The sequence below is a fragment of the Artibeus jamaicensis genome, unplaced genomic scaffold (assembly GCF_021234435.1).
Source record: "Artibeus jamaicensis isolate MK-2021 breed Jamaican fruit bat unplaced genomic scaffold, CSHL_Jam_final contig_548, whole genome shotgun sequence".
NCBI classification, from domain to species: domain Eukaryota; kingdom Metazoa; phylum Chordata; class Mammalia; order Chiroptera; family Phyllostomidae; genus Artibeus; species Artibeus jamaicensis.
This window is the reverse complement of record NW_026521883.1, coordinates 1,552,661-1,558,660: the sequence shown is the minus strand read 5'-3', so window position 1 is coordinate 1,558,660 and position 6,000 is coordinate 1,552,661.

Here is a 6,000-nt window from a genome sequence, read left to right as displayed (position 1 = left end):
GGTTTATGTAGATTAATTGCTACTTTCCAACAATCCAAGTAGGGATGTCAAATAAACGGGAATACAGTAATCAGAAGTTCTGGAAGAGGGCTGGCTGGAGTTACAAATTTGGGGTCATCAATGTGGTATTTAAAGCCATGAGTCTGTGTGAGATCACCCAGGCAGTGACCACCCAGAAGTGGCCCTCAGACTGAGGGGAGACTCCCAACATTCAGGGAGATTCGAGAGAATCCAACAGACCAAGAAGACTGAGGCAGGAAGGAAACCCAAAGTGTGGTCTTCCCGTACCATGCCGACACAGAGTGGTATGAAATACCACCGTTTTATTATGCCTACAGGCCCTGGGGTAGGCAAAGGGACAGGACACGGCAGGTCTGAGCCTTACCTGGGGCCTTAGCTGGGAAGACTTGAATTACTGGAATTGACTCCAAGGCCAGAGGGCTAAAATCATATGGGAGCTTCTTCACTCAGATTTGGTGCGTGAGCTGTAATGGCTTAAAAGCTGGGCTGAGCTAGGACAATGTGGCTGCTGCGTGTGGCTTGGTCTTCGTCGCAGCCTGGTGGTCTCAGGAAACCAGGTTCTTAAATGCAGGCTCAGGATTCCAAGAGCAAGAGTCTCAGGATTCTAGTGAACAAGGCAAAATCTGCATGGCCTTTTTTGTTTTGTCTTTTTTTCTCTTAACAGCTTAATGGACGTACAGTTTATATACCATACAGTTTCCCATTCAAAATGCACTTTCAATAGTTTTAGTGTGCTCAGAGTTTTTCAACCACCACTACAGTCCATTTCAGAATTGACTTCAGAATATTTCACTTACCCCTGAAGAGACACTTGGTGCACATTAGCAGTTACTCCCAGTCTGCACCATATTCCCCCAGCCTTAGGCAACCACGGGTCTACTTTGTCTCTGCAGGTCTGCCTGTGCCGGACAGTTCATGGGATGAAATCACATGCAGAATCCCAAACGGAGTCACACAATATGTGGCCTTTAGTGACTGACCACAAATACCACTAAGCATAATGTTCTTAAGGTTCATCCATGTTTAAGCATGAAGCAATATTTCTTTTTATTGCCAAATAATATATCGTGTATTCACCATTCATCAGTTAATGGACATTTGGATTTGTCTGCTTTTTCATCATAGGAATAATGCTGCTGTGGACGTCGGTTATAAGAGTTTCGGTTTTAGACATTTTTGAGATGTGATGTTAAGCCTACCTTGTTTGTCTTATTTAGTTAGTTGAACCTCCTGGCCTTTAATCTCGTCTGTCTTTTTCAGAGCTAGGTCCTACAGAAATTCTGCAGATCTGTACCAGGCACAGGACTGAGTCGGTCAGGTTAGGAGGAGGAGCACTAGCTGACATACACTTTCTAAGCTCTAAATGCTTTGTATTCATTCCGTTAATTAAGCTAGTATCTTTCCACTCCAAACCTGCCCTTCTACACTCTGCTTTGTGATGCTGGGTTAGTACTCTGCAAACCACACCTGCGCTCTGCCGGCTGACTCCCTGTGAGGCTTTGCAAATCAGAGCAGCAGAAGGAGATAGAAATATAGGAGGAAGGAGGATTTGCTCCTTCCTGTCTCCTGTGGCTTTTCAGTTCCTGTGAACATCACCCAACCTCGCTTCTTTCCCTTGGCAGTGGCCGTTGTGCCCAGGAACAGCAGGTGAATCCAGATCGCAGCCTGCTTCCTCACCCCCCCAACGCCAGGAGGCCAGCCCCAGCCCAGCGGCACCCTGCCCTCAGAGGTCTGAGTGTTTCAGCTCTGTGGGGCCCCTCTTCCAAAATTGTAAATTTTTATAATTTCAACTCCTTCACTTGGTTTCCCCAGCCCTTTGGATGATAGTTGCTTTCTGCATTGCTACCTCTGAGATGCCCTCAAGTTCCTCTTAACTCATCACAGATAACAATGCTTTATCTTAATATCTCTGATACAATATGTGTTATCTTTTTAGTCTCCTGGCTACCCTAAATTGATATGATTAGATAGTGTATTCTATCATCCTGGCTCAATTTACTAAGGTAGACAAAAAACTGAGACCAATTGAGGTTAAATAGCCCATATTAGACAGCTACTAAGAAAGTAGAACTGGGATTTGAATCCAATTTTGCTTTGTTTTGTTTTGCCTGAAGCTTGCGCTCTTCTTAATCACTGGTCACCTTCCTACAGAAGAACACATGATTTTCAACATCGAGCTTTGGGTACAATTGAAAATCCTTTCACCATTTGTATGGCTCCTGTGGAGCCCATTGTCAGACCCAGCACTTCCCCCAGGAGCAGCCTTGGAACTCCAGGACCTGTTGAGAGCTGCCGTACACTGTTCTCTCCAGAAGAGGCACAATGAGTATTAGCATCATAAAGGCTCTGAGAGATTTTGCAATAAAATTTAAATACGTAACCAGACAGCTTCTCATGAATTTTTGACTGGGAACATTCCAAGGATGTGTAAAACACAGGATTAATCCATTTCTAATCTAACGTGCCTTGTGCAACAGCGGTGCCTGGTGAGGGTATAAATGTTAGTGCCAGCAGTTGTGGGACACTCCTGTAGTACAGAGATGGCTTTGAACAATATTGCGGAAGGCGATGCTGACCTTGGTTAAGTTACTGAAATATTAGATCGGTACGTTTAAAAATTTCAATTGTGTAAACCTGTGGACACATTTCAGTTGCACTTTCAGTCGAAAAAGATATTGGTAATTCTTGAATCAAGAACCAAGATCAGAATAGAGATCTGATGTCTTCTAGAACAAGTAAGTCAGTTACACTTTCTCCTCTCATGCCGATCTGGGACAAGGCACCCCTCCAAGTTACCCCTAAAGTACCACCGTTGTGATCCCGACTCCCATACATCCTGTAACTAGAGGTCGTTTTGCAATGCTTGCATCTAACCTTCCCTGGACTTATTTGAAATTTTATCTATGACACCTTATAAGATATTTTACTGTAAAAAAACTATAATTACTACTTCACACATTTATTTATTTTTAAGATGTGTGAATCCATCTGCATTTGTGTTTGAAATTGTGGTTCATTTGCTTGTGTTTATATTATATTTAAATAACTGTACCAGTTAATTGGTTTGGATGCTACTGTTTAGAAATCAGTTAGAAACACAGTGTCCCCAACTAAGTGTTCTAAAAACTAGTTAACCCTTCTTACCTAACACCAGTCTAGAGAAAGCTGTCTCAGAAGTTTTCTTCATGGAATATTCATCCTCAAAAAAGGAAGGAAACTTCAGTATCTGCCACAACATGGTTGAACCTTGAAAACATTCAAGGTGAGTGAAAGAAGCCAAGCCTGGAAGGACAGTAGTGTATGACTCCACACAGATCAGGTGCTGAGAATAGGCGAATCCTAGGGACAGAGTAGAAGAGTGGTTAGCAGGGACTGAGGGGCTGGGAAAACAGGGAGCTGCTGTTCGGTGGGTACCAAGTTTCGGTGTGGGGATGATGAAAATGTCCGGACATGGTGAGTGTTCACAGCTGCACAAACGACTTAATACCACTTAAGTGATATTCCGTATACTTGAGAATGGTTTCACACTTAAGAATGGTTAAAGGGTACATTTAATATTAATTGTCTATATCTTACCACATCTAAAAAAACATTCTTTTCATGGACTCAACACCTTTGTCCATTTGATCCTCCAGTTTGATTGCTGGAGAATAATCCTAAATTCTCATGGCATTTGGGCAATGGCATTCTGTTTACCTAACACTGGCATGAAGAAGCTGTCTTTTCTGAAAGACGTCTCTAAATTGAGGAGTTGAAGTGCATGGGAACGCTCTCCTGAGTGTGGTGAGAACTGTAGTGAAAAGTGAGAGCAGAGTCCTCAGGAGTCCCGCCCCTAATACTCACCCGGGTGGTCCACCCCACCCCAGCCCTGGCTTAGATTCGATCATGATCCCATCAATGTAAAAATGTGCTAGGGACAGAGGAAATTGGCCAGGCAATTACCACTCTGTCCTGGCTAACAGAACGTCAGCTTTCTACCCGAATGTGTGCCCTGCCAGCAGAGACATTTCTGAGCTGCTTCTAATGAGATCTGAACTCAAGTTTAGTCTCTGTAAGCCGTGGCTCCTGGGCCTTCCCCAGCTTGCCTTTCACAGTTGCTATCTTAGCAGACCTGCCTCCTGATTTAGCCCTCCCGCATTCCATCTGTCACCAGTTCTGCAGCTCCTTCCTCCGCATCTCTCTTCATCCCCTCGAATCCTGACTCAAACCCTGGCAATCCTGTCCTAGGCCTCATTAAAAGGCTTTTGAGAAAGCACGTCTTTGAAGAGAAAATAAAGCATGTTTCTCTGTGGGGCAGACCCAACATGTAAATCAGTGAAGTTAACACACTCTAATCTGTGCATATAAAGAAGGAAAATGAATATTTATCAAGTTTCTATTATGTGCCGAGTAATGTGCCAGTTATTTGCAGACCTCCTAACAAGCGTGTGAGAGCCAGCATGACAATTATTTTTAAATAATATTTTTAATCCAGAGGCTACTTTCCCAGAGCTGTGCCTGCTCTTCAGGAAGCACACTAGAGCCCAGTGGCAAATACAGAGTTCTCTCTGATGCAGACGCCAAGTTGGCTCCCTTTAAATCAGTCTTCCCATTTCCTCCATCCCGAGCACTTCTGTTCAGTCACCCAAGACTAATCTTTTAATAGTCAGTTCCTTCTCTACAGCCTGACCTGAATAGCTCACACTCATCTCCCTGCGTGCACACCAGTGGTTCTACACCTTTCCTGAGTATGGAGTGCAGAGAACCACCTGGGCTGGTCTCCTTCAGCCAAGAAACGGTGTCCCTGCCTGCCAGCCGTGTTTGTAGCTCACCTCAGTCCTATTTCTCCCAGCTTACTGCCTAGTCAACTGCTATTCAGAAGTTAGAATTTGCACTGAAACTCCTTTTACATTAGACTGTATGGTGTTACACATGGCTAACCCTAGCAGACCTTCAGGTCCTTTGAAATAGGCAACTGTCAAAATATGTATGCTTTTGTTTACTTTTTCCTTGAACCCATCAAGCATGTTTTTTAATAGATCACAACAGCCTTTAACAGACATTTCAGCTTTCTCACGGTGGCGATGTATGGGAGACTATTACCATGCATTGAGTGCTAGGCACCGTAAGGCACTTTGCGTATTATTCCCCCAAGTCTCACACAACCCTGTGAGATGAGTAGCAGTATCTCCATTTCACAGATGGAGAAACAGATTACATAACTTATCCCTGGTGGTATAGCTGCTTCGATCACATTTGGAATCCCTTGTCCAAGCCCCAGGCTCACTTTAAGCCATTGGGTAGTATGCCCGTTCAAGAAAGGCCTCCAAGAACAGATGGCAAGACAAGACTACATGTGCAAGCCATTTACTGGGGGAAATAGCTGTGAAGCTTACATAGGAAGGGAGTGGAATGAGGCAGGGAGAGCCTTCAGACTAGGACTGTGAAAGGAGAGAGGGAAGTAGGATTGGGTGGGCGGAGCCTGGGTTCTCAGCACAGTGCGGAGAAGGTCTCTACTAAGTGGATGAACTGTCCCTGAGTAGAGAGGCCGTAGATGGAGTTGGCAACGTCATGTTGCAGCAGACTCTTGAAGGACAGCTCATCATACACTCCCGTGGCTGCCATGGGTGGAAGTTACAAAGAGACAGACCAAAGGCTTTTTAAAGAAAGCATGTTTTAATCATCATTGCCAACTAGGGACACCATGGCCACACCAGTACATCTAAACAGCCACTCAGAGGGGTGGATGTGACTTGTGACCTCCAGACATGAAAACTTCATGGGTTAGAAAAATCGGGAAACCAACTAACGTGGACGAGTTTTAAATTTTATTTTTTTCAAATAGGGATATTAATAGCCTAATACCACTTATATCACCATCATTTAATATAGATACTTTAATACCCCAAAATAGGAAGAACAGAATCTCAGAGTGAAATCCTTTAAGTTGAATGAATTTAGAACAAGGAAAAAGCATTGTTCTTGCTGGCCCTGTTTTGC